The sequence below is a fragment of the Anolis carolinensis genome, chromosome 5, assembly GCF_035594765.1.
Source record: "Anolis carolinensis isolate JA03-04 chromosome 5, rAnoCar3.1.pri, whole genome shotgun sequence".
Lineage (NCBI taxonomy): Eukaryota > Metazoa > Chordata > Lepidosauria > Squamata > Dactyloidae > Anolis > Anolis carolinensis.
Genome location: NC_085845.1, coordinates 156,688,881 through 156,703,884, shown reverse-complemented (window position 1 = coordinate 156,703,884; position 15,004 = coordinate 156,688,881). Strand labels below are relative to the sequence as shown.

The following is a 15,004-nucleotide window of genomic DNA, read 5'->3' as shown; positions in this document are numbered from 1 at the left end:
ATAAGCTTGCTACCAGTTGCTTTTGGTAGGGCTAAAAAAAATTAAACCATTCCGACGAATATACCATTATGTTTTTTAAAGGCACTGCTAATTAACAATTCATTTATTGCAAAAAAACGCCTTGCTAGTAGCTCAGTCAGTGAAGATGGAGAGGTCCTTCAAAAATCCAATTTCAATTTTTAGCAAGACCAGGTAGCAGTTGATAGAGCACCCTGCTTCATGGTCCACTGCAACCACATTCAGCTCACTGCCAGAGGGGATTCATTAAACCAACCTAAACTTTATTATCAGCTTGAAGCACTTCAATGAATTTCTGAGGGAAAGAAAAATAAAAGAAATATTTCTTTTGGCTATAGTTAAGCTAACTATCAAGGCCAATTTATGTTTTAGGTGGTAGATTCAATTACGTCAACTACGCCTGAAGAGTGAACTTTTGCAGCAATGAGATTATACAGATAGAATGAGAATAATAATTGCATGTTTTCAGTACACTTGCACAACTTACACAAGATCAACCTAACCCTCCATCCAGCAATCGTATGGATTTTAAAGCTATTTCTTTGGTTTCTCCTGGAAATGTTAAGATATCTGCTATTTCCTATATTCTGCATCTCCTTTATTTTTGTATGTAAAAACTTGTTCTTAAGATTCCTCATACATTTTTTTCCTGCCAAAGAACAACTACTTCAAACTTTCATCTTTGGTGAAAAAGGTGGAAAGTGGTTATTCCATCTGAAATAGAATGATATGATAATAAATAAGAAAACCCAGTTAACATAGTTGTGTCCAATTCCCAAGCAGAAGCCACTGGTGAAAATTCGTATCCTAAGAAATAAGTTTGGAAAACACTCACAGTAACCATTGTTAAAATTCATCATTCCACTGCAGCTAACATGACAGATTTCAGTGTGATGGATATACTTGTGAATATTATGAACTTAATTGTTATATTAATAGTGGTGTCCCATTTGAAAAAAAAAATATTGCATATAAAACTTGAAAAAATCATTTTTCATCTCTTCATGTTACTTTTTCATTTTTACCTTATTGATACTAAGCATTACATTAATGCTTCTTCCTAAACCAAGAAACTAGAATTTTTCCAGACGTTAGGGTTTTCTCAAATTATTTCTGATTTAAACCATATATTTTTATTAGGCCTGTGCAATCAATGAAATAAAAGTATCAATACTCATTATGAAATTAGTGTTGGGAAAATATAATTTCTAAAGTGTTTACGATATTGGACAGGGTCCATATTATAACTATAATGAGTTAATTACTTTCGCGATACCTTTCGTTAAGTAATTGTGCCAATGGGAAAACTTCAGGGGCTCCTTTCTCCCTCATTGTTAGATATATTGGCATGAAAATTTGCTACAATTATAGCAAATTACCACATATACAATTACCACAGTTAGCCCATCAAGTTTCAAAATGTTTCAGCCATCACAGATTTTTGGGGAATTTTCAAAGTGTATACAAACAACATTTAAAAAAATACAAGAGCTATCTCTTTTAATGTTTGATACAATGGCACAAGATATAAAGGGATCATTGCCCCCAAGTTTCAGAAATATTCATACATTTACTGATTTTTGGGATTTTAAGTTTGATAAAAGTGTTTTTTTAATTGAAAGAAAAGCCACAACAGGTATCTTATTGAATGTCTTTAACCAATAGATCTTCAATTTAGGGATTTCTTCCCAGCCCAGGACAGATTTACTTACTAGTATTGAAGTATCACTCAGTCCTCTTTGCAGTTTCAACAATTTATTGGACCTCTGGCTGGCTGCTGGTAGGAGGGACAAATCTCTCCCCTATTTGGTCTTGCTAATGCTGAGCAGAATTCTGGAAAATGTAGTATAGGACAGGGCCTTTTGAATTTTCTGCCATAGGGCTCCTCGTCTTCCCAAACTACATTTTCCAGAATTCTGTGCTCTCTCAGTCTCTTTCCCAGCTCACTCAGTTCATTTCGCCCTGCTGCTTTCCTCTCTTTAAGGGAAGAGGCAGCCTATCTCTTCTTAATTTAAAGAGGAATGGCAGCCTTTTGGGCTTTGCTTCGCTTGTGCTGAAAATGAAAGTGACTTTGATAGGTTTCCGAGAATTACAGAATTCAAATGAAAAAGAATTGGGCGAGCTTTGATTCTTAGGTTTTTGCCTCCTGTGTTTTTAAATATCTGTTCGTATATACAAAACTTATGAATTACATATGACTTACAATTCAAAAATGAAGATCTGCACACCCCAGATTTTATAGTGTGCTCAATTTTTAGTTACAAATATCAAACTGAGTTAAAGTCAATTACACATAATCAGGTTTATGGCTTAAATATCATTAAAAGAAGAAAATGATATATGGGTTCCATTGCATTTATCAGTTGCACATTTGTAGTCAAATTTTAATACTGGATATCATCCATGCCATCTCTTTAATAAATTCTGATTGTCCTGCCCTGGAAGGGAATTCAAATTCATGCTTGAACAACAGTATAGTGGAAAGGAACATTATGTCTGACCCTGCACGCCATATAAAACCAGACTTTCAATAATACTATTGTAAACAATGCTATTGGTTACTAGCCTATTTTCCCCCTCTAACCTGAAATATCTTTCTTAATAAATGATTTCTACATTCCCTTCATTTCCTAGTCTATATGAAAACAAGGTGTATATCAATATTTCTGTAATTGTATTCTTTAAAATATGGGTAAAAATGTGTAGCCCTAGCCAAAAAAAAAAAAAAATCCAGAAAATTTACAAAAGATTTTTAAGAAATAAAATCTGGGGGAAAAAGTGTTTTGTTCATTGATTCCCCAAGGGAAAAATAAATAAACCAGCCCCAAACCTTCACATTTTTATATTTGAGACACCTGTTAATTTAACATCACTCTTTGTTCCCACGGAATGAAAAGTTCCCATCTACCTTTTAATGCCTAGTGACTGGGGAGAGTTAATCTGTAATAATGAACACAATCTTTCACTTTCCACAACTGATCTTAATTTTAACAGTACATTCTGGGATACATAATTATAGTCCAATCTCATATAAAATTACATATTTTCAAATAAAAGGTACAATTTCTAATCACAGAACTATAGTGCTACGGAACATAAATATTCTACTGATTCAGCAATTTTCTAACATATTTGGAATCAATATATTGAGTTTGACTGGACTTGGCCAGCATTAAATTGCTAATCATTGGACATTCTCAGCTATTTATATCGATATAAATTTTTTCACTATTTTTAAATATGGAAAAATGTCTCCTGTCTAGATGCATATAAATTAACCGTATGATCAATTATTTTCTACACATCCTTTAAAAATTACTTCTCTTTTATATGAGCTTACAAATCAATAGTCCCTATTCATTCTTACTCCAGATCAATATATTCTCATTCATGTTTTAAATACAGTTTTTGAAGCTTCAAGAAACTGTAAATGTAACACAACTAAATACTTCTTGTGTATATCTCAAATCCTTGGGTTACAATTGGTTTGCTTGAAAGAAAACAATATACTTTAACAGGATGAATATGTAAAGGGATCTTGCAGCATCTTTGAACTAACTCAGAGAAAGAGATTGATAGGATAGGCTTTCATAGACTCAAGTCTACTTCATCACATACAACAACAAAATTAACATTAATATTCTGAACTATCAGGGCTTTCCCATTATCAAAACCTTTGCACCCAAATACTGGAAGTCAGTGCTCCCTTTTTTCTAGCTATCAACATTATTTGGGGTTTTGCCGGATAGCAAAAGCAGCAAACTCCTCATGAACTGTTTCCACTGAGACCCATCCGGTTCTTGCTTTTCCAACATGCATGAAGAAATTCTCCATTTGGTAAAGATTTCACAGAAGGGGATTATTTAAGCTTGCTGTTATCATGAGATTTAATTCTTTTCCAGCTTTTAAATATTTAGTATATAGTTTAGTATTGATCTGTAAATTATATTTCCATGCAAACAGGCAAACTGTAGAAATGTTTTGGCCACAAGACGGAAGCTGAACAATTCCCTTTCACCTCATTCCCAACCATCTGTACCAGGATCCAGACAATCTATTACGGTCATTAATTGTGTTTAATATTCTGTCTGGAGGAGAAATGTTGCATTCATTCTATTCATGTTCAGGGTAGTTTTGGGTTTTTTTTAAACCAAAGAATATTCATGCAATAACTTAGTCCAGACATGGTTCTTGGCTCATTTAAGTAAGGGATGACTAGTAAAAGTCAGTTCCATGCAGCTTGATGAATGGGGTTGGATCATTTCAAGTTGACTTGCACAGTCACAGTGTTGGATGAAGCATTTGCAGTATGCTCTCATGTGCATTACTGCCACATCAAGGCAGATAAACTCCACAGTATGAATGGGTGCTTTTCACTTGAGTGTACAACATTAACTTTTTCTATGACCCTTCTTGATGTCTAAGAAAAAACAGCTGTTGCCTCATCCCACAGCTGTTTCCTGAACAACACTCCCTTTCCCAATCTATTAAAAGAGCTGGATGCCACTGTGAGGTAGCCAGACATGTTGGAGCTGGGTGATTAGAAACACTTTACAAAAGAGAAACTTGATCATTTTAGGAATGTTAACAACTGCTGTTTTATAGAAATCAATGCAACTTTCATGATTTTAAGACTTTGTTATTCCCTGAACTACATCAATGTTCACACTCCTATGCAAGCTAAAAAGCATCATTATCTTAAGTAAGAATTTTCTTAAGCACTTGTCTGTGAAGAAGATAAAATGATTATCTCTAGAGAGTGCCATTAATTCTGCTTCCTGATTTAATCAGCTTTCTCTGAAACATATGCTCTTGGAAACAAAATTCAAACACATTACATTCATTCCAACTACTTGGAAGACATAGGAATTCATCACACGGGAGTTTTTCTCCATTTTCTCTGTTATAGCATGTTGGCAAAATGGAGTCCCACAGAAGCCATCCCATGACGCACTGCCACTTCCAGTGGTTATCTGTGGGGATCCATCTTGCAAGTGTGCTAAAACAGAGAGAAGACTCTGTTTTCAAGAATGAGGTGTTACCAGTCTCCTAATGCAAGAAAGCAGGGGGAAGCAGGGCAAAGCGGGAAAAAGACAGGGAAAGGATTTTGGATGGATGGCCACCCCCCATAATTGCCCTTATCGGGAGAAAACAGGGGTAAGATGGGTCTCCACTCTTTCCAGCACTTTCCTTTGCTTCCCTCCCGGCCATTTGATTAAGTTCTTAAAATCATACTATAGCATTGAAAAGGACCCTGTGGGCTATCAGGTCCAACCTCTTACTTAATGCAGGATCCCCTGCTAAAACATCTAAGCAGGTAGCTGTCCAGTTTCTTTTTGAAGATATCCAGAGGAGGAGACCCACCACTTTCTAGGCAATTGATCAATTACTGAACTAGTCCTACTATCAAGAGCTTCCTATAATGGTAAATGTAGGAAATCAGGAATAAGGTGTGGTTAAGGTATAAAAGGAGACACTGAATCTTCTTCTCTTTCTACTTTTTTCCTTATTGGCCCTATTCTCCCACAGCCATTTTTGTTTCTGTTTTTCAGGTACTGATCATGATAGGAGGAAAATAACTGATCTGAGAAAAAGATGTTTTTAGATTCTCCAACTAGCACAGCCAACACCATTACAATACAAGCATGCTGTATGCACTTAAAACCATCTCACTTCACATGTGATTCTCAGTTTAGTTAAATTAAATATAACTAAACTTGGTCTTGAGGCCCATGCATAATTTAACTGACAATAGATTAACTGAAGTGTTTGTTGTTATAAAGACTGTTGCCCAGGTAAACAGTCAAAAGGAATATCAAAATCAGTGGTGATACCTTTATCAGGACCAACACATAGCACAGCACAGCACAGCACAGCACAGCATAATAATAAAAAAATAATAATAAAACTTTATTTATATTCTGCCCTATCTCCCCAGGGGGACTCAGGATGGATTCCAACATACAAAAAGGTGAATATTCAATGCCTTAATATAAAAACAAACATACATATGGTAGCAAAATAATCCAGAATAATCCCACATGTAAAAGTAAAACTAGAACTTAACATCAGCAAATTAAGCAAAACATGGGCAAACAAAATTATATCATGACATAAAATGTAAACATGGGACATCCATATTGATTTACAGGGGCCAACTAAAGTTTGCAAAGTCATGTGAGTTGATTGTGTGGCCAGTGATGACTGCTGGGCCAACATGGACTAGCAGAGCCCGAATACAACAATAGTTCTCAACCAGAGGTCTGGTACTGATCTCTCATTACCTAATCCTCCTCCTCTCCATATACTAATGAGCAAATATGAGTCTTTATTTATTTTTTGAAGGAGAGGAGAGAAGCGGCCATCTTTATTTCTTTAGGGAGGGAGTTCCACAGGTGGGATAGCATAGGATTCTTTGTACACACGTCTTCTGATGAAAAACTGTATGTTTTAAAAGCTTACACAGATAATGTTACTCTTTTCTGTTTGTCCTAATACCATGGTATTCATGGTATTAGGACCATGATATTCTTTTGGGTCATCTAGTTGGGATGGGATTAGGAGGCACTGTTTTACAGTAACTCCATTCTTTCTTAGAGGACCAAATCCAAAAGGCAGTGCTTGGTGATTCCTGTTCAACCCCTTGGTCCATGGGATCCCTCAGGGATCGATTCTGTCACCCATGCGGCTTAACATTTACGTGAAACCGCTGGGAGATATCATCCAGAGTTTTGTGCCATATTTATGCAAACAACACCCTACCCTATTACTCATTTCCACCAAAAACCAAGAATGCCGTTCTGGTCCTGAATCGATGTCTATCAACAGTAATGGACTGGATAAGGGCAAACAGACCCTGGAGCCTCAGGTGTTGGTGGTGGCCAGGAGTGCCTTTGCACAATTAAAACTTGTGTGCCAGCTGCGCCTGTACCTGGTCATGGTAGTGCATGCCTTAGTTATGTCTCGACTGGGCTACTGCAAACATGCTCTATGTGGGGCTTTGAAGCTTCAGCTGACTCAGAGGTCAGAAGCCAGGTTACTAATGGGAGCACCATACAGGGAGAAAGCAACTACAGCAGCTCCACTGGCTTCCAGTTTGCTACAGGACAAAATTTAAAGTGCCAGCTGTTACCTTTAAAGCCCTAAATGGCTTGGGTCCAGACTACCTGGCCAGCCACCTTTCCTCATATGAACCCACCCAGACACTGTGCTCATCAAGGGAGGCCCTCGTCTCAGTCCCACCCACGTCTCAAATCCAGGGTTTTTTTTGGGGGGGGGGGACGAGAGAGAGGCCCTTCTCTTCAAAGGAGATCAGAATGGCTCCAGCATTGTCCTCTTTTAGTAAGCAACTAAAAACCTTCCTATGCACCCAGGCATTTGGAGAGGCAAATGTTTGATGATCTAGCCTATGAAACAAGGAATGAAATATGGATATGGTTTTAACCCTGTTTTTATTGATATTGTATAATGTGTTTTATTACTCTCTACGTGATTTGTTTATAGGGTTAAATGTTTTATATTATCTATTTGTATTGTTTAATTTATTGTTGTATTCTTGTGGCATTTAATGTTTGCCTTTTATGTTGTGCGCCACCCTGAGTCCCCATGGGAAGATGGAGCGGGATATAAATAAAGGTTTACTTACTTACTTACTGATAAACACAATATGGATTTTGGATTCTGAATTGATGTTAACTGTTTTCACCAGTAATAGAGACAGGCTTTTAAACTTCCATTAAAAAGGTAAAGGTTTCCCCTGACTTTAAGTCCAGTCGTGATCGACTCTGGGGGTTGGTGCTCATCTCCATTTCTAAGCCGAAGAGCCGGTGTTGTCCATAGACATCTCCAGGTCATGTGGCCAGCATGACTGCATGGAGCGCCGTTACCTTCCCGCTTGAGCGGTACCTATTAATCTATTCATATTTGCATGTTTTCGAACTGCTAGGTTGGCAGGAGCTGGGGCTAATAGCGGGCGCTCATTCCGCTCCTGGGATTTGAACCTGGCACCTTTCGGTCTGCAAGTTCAGCAGCTCAGCGCTTTAACACACTGTGCCACCAGGGGCCCCAAACTTCCATTATCGTCTACTATCTTGAACATTTTCAATGGTCTTTTAACCCATTAAAGAAGTTCTCCACTTTACCTTCTAAGTTCACATGTAACATAATTGTCTTGACTGAAAGTAATTTTTCTTTATTACTTATAAAAGTGCCTTTAAAATAGAATACAGAACACTTTTTTGCCAAATGTGGGAATTGTACTTTTTTTTTTTTTTGGACTAAAATACACAGAATTCTCCAGCCAGAATGGCCAGTTCCAATTGATGGTTGCTGTGAATATAGCAGGTTTATGGAAAGAGTTCATACACATGTCCCTTACAGGGGATTGGCCATGCTTTGTGGAGAACATTAGGAGTTTTTGTTCAATAAGTAAGTTTTCCAATTTTACAATTTCAGTAAAGCAAAGTGCACAATGACAGCAGCAAATGAGCTGTTTTACTGATCATTAAAATGGTGAACAATTCAGGCTGCCTGGACTCACAGCCAGCTACGCTCATTAAAAAGCAAGCTAAATTTAGCTTGCAGGCTGAATTAGAGCAAGAAAATGATTTTATAACTGATTCACTAACATTCTTCTGATTTATATTTCATTAAGCAATACAGATAAGAAAATAGCAGGACTACTTTATCTATTAAAAAACCCTTTGGAATATATCGGCACATCAAACTGGCCAAGGCTGTTCCTCTCACTGTGACACAAAGTCCAAGCCACTGTTCATTTTTAGTGTCCTGTTTTTGGCATGGCTGCTAATGAGTCATAAGATAGTAGCAATGAGGCTGTCTAGTCAGATTCAAGATGACAGAGACTTCATAAAAATCAAACCATAGAGAGTGCAATGAATCCTTCTTGGAGTTTATAAGGGCTATAAATTTTGGTATTGCTATTCTGTCTTCATAGGTAAATGCCCATGAAGGCCATCAGGCTCATACGTTACATTCTTTTCCACAGCAAATGTAATGCATTACCTGTCATCTTCAAACATGTTAAGCACTGAAGTGTAAATTCTGTATTACCTCAGGGTCACAAAACAGATTTAATTAGATAAATTGTTTGCTGCTACAAAAAACAAATATAAGAACAAACAAAAGCAATTATTTTGTTTATCATTCCTTAGGGTTTTGTTTCATTTGGGGCAAAAACATAAACATATTCATTTAAGACATACAATGAAAATAAACAAGCAATTTTTCAAATATCAATAATGGAATTTTTTTTACACCATGTCAATGTATTTTTACTCTCTTGCATCTCTCAATATTTATCACATAATTAACAAAATGTGTAGAGCCGGGAGAAAAACAATTCAAAATTAAAATTCTAGTGAGCTAGGGTACAGACTTTGTAAACACAATATAGGTGTAAGCAATTGGCTGAATTAATTTTGTCTGGCGTTATTTTCAGATGTATTTTCCCTATGAAATACTAGTAGTGAGGGAATATTACAGATGTCTGACAGAGGCAACTGTGGGACTGGTAACAAAACATGATTAATTATATTAGCATGGCAGGAGAAAGGTGGGATAGAAATCCAATCAGTCAATCAAATCTGCTGTTATCCATCTTATTTAAAACTGGTAAGCAACGTAATGTTAAAGTGCATTCCAAAATCTATTTAAATGCAGATACATGTTTAACATGAACATATGCACATTAAGTTAAAATAAGAAAATTATTCAATCAAGAAATTATAATTATATAATACTAACATGCAAGAACAATGATTCTGCAATTATTCCCTCTCATGTGCCTTTAGTTCAGTTACAAAACATATTGCTTGCAGCCAAGGGACTGTTTACATTTTTCACACACAGATGCTGACAAGTTAATTAACACTAGTTAAATTTAGGCCACCATGCAGGAGGAATACATGAGGTCTGAAAGAAAACCATATTTCTTTGATTCTAAGACACCACTGATTGGAAGACAGACACTAATTTGAGCACCACCAACAGACAGATATAGATATATGGCACCCCCATTTTTACAAATGTTTATATTGGGGAAAAGATGCATATATGTTTATATGTGCCTTGGAATCAAAAAAATAAAGTATGTGAGTTACAGACATTTATTCACCTTGATTCTTGAAGAAACTTACATTTTCCTTTCTATTTCAATAAAAAATTCTACTTCTCTCAATTTTAACTAATAGCACTATATCGTTACCTAAAAGTTTCAGAAAATGCATGTTCAATAATATATATATTTCATAATTGCACTAGAACACGGCCTGTTACCCATTTTCAGAGTTGGCATGAGGGTGAATTCACGATGAATTGTAGTAATGTAAATGGTTGTACAAAACAGTTGTGCAACTAATTATGCAGAAACATGTACAATGCTTACAGAACAGGTTGTACAATATAGCTTGATATAATTTCTCATCTGTAACCAGTTCTGCAATATTGTGCAGAAGCTATCAATGGCGTAGTGGATTAAAGCCTTGTGACTTGAATGTTGGGTTGCTGATCTGAAAGCTGCCAGGTTCAAATCCCACCCTGGGAGAGCGCGGATGAGCTCCCTCTATCAGCTCCAGCTCCATGCGGGGACATGAGAGAAGCCTCTCACAAGGATGATAAAAACATTTTTTTAAAAAAACATCCGGGCGTCCCCTGGGCAACGTCCTTGCAGACGGCCAATTCTCTCACACCAGAAGCGACTTGCAGTTTCTCAAGTCGCTCCTGACACGAAAAAAATATATATATTGTGCACAAATGGATTTGCAAAATTGTCATCCAACAACAACTGTGTTTGTGAAAAATTTCAGTCTGCTTGTTTGAAATTAATGAGTTATAATTTTCTTTTTATAAAAGTTCAAGGATAGATCTCAATGTAAAAATTAATTTACTGGTTTCAGGTGCACTTTAAAAAAAAATTTAAGGGTAAATATACAATTTTGCTCCATGCTTTTGTGGCAACCAGTGGTCAAATTTGGTAATCCAAAACTTATATGAAATTGTGTTACATCCTCTTTTGAAATTTTAGGTGTAAGGATAGCTGCCTAGCTAGTCATTCTATTGAGGAGGGTTCTAAGGTCCTGGTAGGAGCAATCATGGAAACTGGCCTCAAAAAGGGTGAAGCAGCAATGCAGTTTATCTGACCAGATGGTTGCCCAGAAGTGAATAATGACAGGCAGCCTGCTCAGATATGCATTCAGCTCTTGTATTTGCTGGCTGATTTATTTTTCATGTCAGGAGTGACTTGAGAAACTGCAAGTCGCTTCTGGTGTGAGAGAATTGGCCGTCTGGACATTGTCCAGGGGATGACCAGATGTTTGATGTTTTTATCATCTGTGTGGGAGGCTTCTCTCATGTCCCTGCATGGGGAGCTAGAGCTAACAGTGGGAGCTCAGCCGCTCTCCCCAGATTCGAACCACCGACCTGTTGGTCAGCAGCCGTACCAGCACAAAGGTTTAACCCACTGCGCTGCCAGGGGCTCCTTTGCTGGCTGATAAGGAAAGGGCAGCAGAAGCCTCAGTAAATTTACAGCCATTGCATCGCTCAATGTATAAACATTGTCAGTAACTTTTCTTAAGTACCGATTAATTCCCTAACAAGCATTCAAGTAATTATGGACAAAAGATTAAGCCATGCTATAATTAAAAACAGTCATTAATATGGTTAAATGAAGATAAGCAACATATTTCTTCAGGCCATTCTCTTTATAGAGTTATCACTTTCTTCTTATAACAGCTACAGTTAAAGATTCTTTTTCCACTCTTAAAAAATACGTGAAATGCATCACATCAAGGTGATGCTAACCCTCAATGTGTCAACATATTCCACAGAGATTAAAAGACCTGTAAGGTTTTTTAAGTGAATACACAGGTGAGTGTTCTTAAAAATCACTCTTGATAGCCCTATAAACAATACAGCTTGCATGAACAGTTGTGCCTCCCCTTTTTGAATCACATATTTTAAAATGACCATGAATGAATCCAGGAAGAGGAGGTGAAAATGGTAGAGTTGGAACATTTTCAGGAAAAGGAGGTGGGAATGGTAGCGTTGGAAATTTTCAGAAAACTCCTACTTCACTGTCAAGATGACTGAGTATCTGTTCTGACCACTTTCCCTTTCAGTAGAGTAGATACACAGTCTAGTAACGATCTTGCCGATAAAGCTGATGGTGTTCATACATCTTTCCAAAAGTTCTATGTTTCAACTGAATGTGGGGTAATGGGATTCAAGGACATTGCAGACAAACCTAATCGGGGCACTATGGGCACCCAAAGCCTATAGACATTATGTAGCTTTGTGAGGAAAATATGTATTACATTGTTGCCTATTGTTAGAGGGCTTAGATTCTTCTGTTAGAATAAGCGAAGTGATTTTTAAGTTAAGAGTGAGTCATTTTTTCTCCGTTTCCTTGGTTTTGTTTTGGCTTAGGGAAGATAGATGAGGAAAAAGCTGCCTTTTTCGGCAGTGCAGAGATGTAAATGCACCTTAGTTAAATCCCCTTGTTGGATTAAAAAAAACCCCACAAACAGTTCAAAAATAGAGAGCAAAAGCACTTTAAAATACATTGCTAATGTAAACATAGTAAATTAATATACATGAGAATATGTACATTGTAGAAGAGAAGGTTCATCCCGGGTTCATCTACAAACAAATGCTCAATCCCCCCCCCCCCAAAGTATTTTGCATTTGCTCTAGGATCTGGCAAAACCCCCAAAACATTCTACTGATTTGCTTTCCTAAAGATGCATACAGCCAAGATATGGCCTTTGACCGTACAAAATGTAAGGTGAGCACTACTGATTGGATACTCTAAGAATGAATTAAATTCCCTTTACATCTACGTTCTTTATGGGCATCATCCACGACATTGGTTCTAATGATATACTAATTAACAATCAAATGACATTTTACAGGATTGTAGTTAAAAGCATACAAAATAGGTTAATGTACTTTTTAAAAAAAAAGGTGTGTGAAAAATTAGTTTATAAAATCTTTCTGTAGTTTCAGGACTGATATTTCTTTCTGACTATCATTATCATTAGCCACAATTAAAATGGTTTAGACTATGTATATAAGACTATTGGTTTAGACTATGTATATAAGCATAGAAAACTAAAAAGCTAATTATATAAAATTATTTTAGATGATTTCTTTCCTACTGAATTACTAAGAGACTGCAAAATAAAATAACTCTTGGTGATTGTCACAGAAACTGAGAAAAACCATTCTGCATTTGAAATATGAATATTCATATAAGGTGGTATACCTAAAACAACTAAAACAACAGTTATTAATATACATACATGAAGGGTTTGTCACATTGGACATGTCCTGTAGAGCTTTTACAACTTCAATTAAAAACGATTAAAGTTTAGATGGAGAAAATTTTTCAAGCAGCATTAAACATAGCAATTTTAGTAGATTCCCATTAAAATTATATCCCATTTCTCAAGTTCATCCATTTCGGGGAGATAAAAGCTAAAAGATGTGGAAGGACATATACTAGCCTAAGAGCAATCAACCTCATACTCCAGAATGTTTGACTATAAAAAACATATACACAGAAATAAAAATGCCATCAAGGTAAAAAAAATTATAAGAGTGCTAGGGATAGGGAGGATCTTATATGCTTTTCCTATGTTCTTGGTGAACTGGTGATTTATGATATAATTACATTTAGCTCCCTTCCAAAAAAGCAATAGCATCAGTGATGCTCTTGTAGGTTTTGTAATCTAAAACAATGCTTTCCAAGGTATTTTGATATGGGAAACTGGCAATTATTTTTTTTCCATATAGCAGGATCAGTACCATATTTGTACCAATTACTGACAATTGTTTCTTTCTTTCCTATAAATTCACCAGGGTTTGTCAGCTGTTCATGGATCGTAGGCCTGTGTTGCACTAACTTAATTGATAATTACAGGAACAACTAGGTGTCACGCAGCGTCCACATTAGGTGTTCATCTGCAATTGCCATGAGCACAAGGCACGATTTAATCAATTCTTCTTCTTTTTAATCAGATTTCTCCAATTTAGGCCTTATGGACTTAGACCAGTGGTTCCCAACCTTTTTTTTAACCAGGGACCACTTAACTGGGGACTACTCTCCAACATTAGTACCAAAAGGGTTACGAATCAATTTTTGGTCAAATTTGGTTTGGTTATTTGGGGTGCAGATTCAGAAAATTGCATTGGATAGAACGCATCAGGTCAAGTTTCTGATACAGAACATATGCTATCCAGTAGTCACCATCTGATTGCCCACAGAAAACCATATTTAATAATCTAGAGCTGATGTGGTCTATCCAATGCAATTTTCTGAATCAGCACCCCAAATAACCCTGGAAATAGGCCCTGTGCCAATTTTCCCCGCGTGTGTTGCGGACCTTATTTTAGGTCTTGCGGCCCACCAGTGGGCCATGGCCCACGGGTTGGGAACCACTGACTTAGACAATGATCTGAATGCAATTTGTGGGTTTAAAGCATCCCATCCCATTTCCACGTTTGTAAGATATGCACATACAGTTTGACCCTCATACCCACAGGACCAATACCTGCAATTTGACCTACCTGCATCCAGAAAATTCTCTAGAGATTGTCTAAGTCTTCCAAGCGATTCTATGGTATGCTCCTGCTGGGTGGTACCATGGAGTTACCATAGCTATACTCTCTAGGAATTTGCCAGGTCATCCATGACAACTCTATGCTGACTTTAGACAGACGTTGTGCATTTCAAAAGGGGTTTATTATCCATGCTTTCTTGTTTTAACTCTAAGTCCAGGAACAAATTCCTTTATTTATTTATTTACAGTATTTATATTTCACCCTTCTCACCCCGAAGGGGACTCAGGGTGGATCACATTGGACATATAAGGCAAACATTCAATGCCATAACATAGAACAGAGACAGACGCAGGCATGGGTGGGCCTCGAACTCATGACCTCTTGGCCAGAGTGATTTTTGTGCAGC

The 15,004-nt window shown here is 36.9% G+C and overlaps 1 protein-coding gene across 17 annotated transcripts in view; it reads right to left on the bottom strand.

The window, feature by feature from the left end:
• nav3 (neuron navigator 3) overlaps positions 1 to 15,004 on the bottom strand; it is a 587,869-nt gene that overhangs the window by 77,837 nt on the left and 495,028 nt on the right. The gene's annotated exons all lie outside the window — the stretch shown is intronic.